This window comes from Mus pahari, chromosome 19 (assembly GCF_900095145.1).
Source record: "Mus pahari chromosome 19, PAHARI_EIJ_v1.1, whole genome shotgun sequence".
NCBI classification, from domain to species: Eukaryota; Metazoa; Chordata; class Mammalia; order Rodentia; family Muridae; genus Mus; species Mus pahari.
In genome coordinates, this window is record NC_034608.1 from 43,588,050 (window position 1) to 43,589,629 (window position 1,580).

The 1,580-nt window shown below is 44.0% G+C and overlaps 1 protein-coding gene across 1 annotated transcript in view; it reads right to left on the bottom strand.

The window, feature by feature from the left end:
* The window catches only part of Ddhd2 (DDHD domain containing 2), a 29,597-nt gene that overhangs the window by 16,542 nt on the left and 11,475 nt on the right, over positions 1–1,580 (bottom strand). The gene's annotated exons all lie outside the window — the stretch shown is intronic.

Consider the following 1,580-nt stretch of genomic DNA (forward strand, 5'->3'; position numbering starts at 1 on the left):
CCTGGTCTACAAAGTGAGTTCCAGGACAGCCAGGGCTATACAGAGAAACCCTGTCTCGAAAAACCAAAAAAAAAAAAAAAAAAAAAAAAGAAAGAGAAAGAAAAACTCTGACTTGAAAAACAAAAACAAAAAAATAGAAATAAAAAAGAAAAGAGAGAGACATTTAATTTCAGAGCATAGACTTTGAATCCCAGTCTAGGAAAACAAAAATTGATAGGCTGTCACTTTGTAGCCCAGGCTAGCCTTAATCTTGTGATTCCTGGTTCAGCCTCTCTAGTAATGGGGATTCCAGGTGTAGAACACTACCCTCAGCTTAGATTTCAGTATTAAATATGTGTGTCCATCTGTGTCGTACAGGTATATAAAGTAATCAGCTGGACACTGGAAATTTGAATTTTCCCCATGAGAACTGCTGTTTATTCCTGAAGTTGCCAAACTGTCATCAAATTTCACCAACTGGAATCCAAGGGACACAGAGGCTCAAACACTGACTGGGGGTTGCCAGGAGAGAGGCGAATAGGTCCTTCTCCTTCTAATGCCACAGAAAAGGGTCATCCCCTGGCTAGCTCTCTTCCCCACCCGTGCACTGGAACCCCGAGCCTCCGGGGAGGAGGCTGACAGGCTTCCTTGCCCTAGATTTGGAGATCTGAATGGTAGTTTAAACTGCTGCTTTCTTTCTTTCCCTTTTTCCTGAAGCAATGTCTGTCTGTATAGTCATGGCCATCCTGGAACTTGCTGTGTAGACCAGATGGGCCTCAAACTCACAGATCTGTCTGCCTCTGCCTCCTGAGTGCTCAGGTTAGAGACATGCACCACCATGGCCAGAAGAGGGGGCTGAAGCCCCCAGAACTGGAACTACAGGACCTGAACTTGAGTCCTCTCTGCAAGAGCTTTCTCTCTTTTTGTTTTTGTTTTTTGTTTTTTGTTTTTCGAGACAGGGTTTCTCTGTATAGCTCTGAGTGTCCTGAAACTCACTCTGTAGAGCAGGTTGGCCTCACCTCCTGAGTGCTGGGATTAAAGGCATGCACCACCACGCCTGGCTCTGCAAGAGCTTTCTTAACCAATACATACATTAACCCTAACCCTAACTCTTCAATACGTTTCCCCACAAAGCTGAGGACTGAACACAAGGTCTTCATCTAAATCCCCAAACTCACTAGATACTATTTTTTTAAAATTGTAAGACAATTTACTTATGGTTATTACAGATTTAAAGTTGCGTCCCCCTTTTCAAAGATCTACTAATGTACCAGTTAAATAACTAAATTATCACCTTGAAGTTAGAAACCAAAAATAAAAAGAAACAATACAGAAGAGGGGACGGAAAAAGATGTAAGAGGCCAAGGAAGGGGAGGACTGCTGTGAAGTGGCACCATGTGGACATAATATAGTTGTGTGTACCCGGGAGCTCACTGCAGTTATGGTTATACAGAGAATCTGTGCAAGGGCAAGCCAAGGTCACCAGTCAGCACTCCATCAGGCAGCAGTAGCCAGATTGAGTGAGTCTCAGAGTCTCTCTCTCTCTCTCTCTCTCTCTCTCTCTCTCTCTCTCTCTCTCTCTCTCTCTCTCTCCCTCCCTC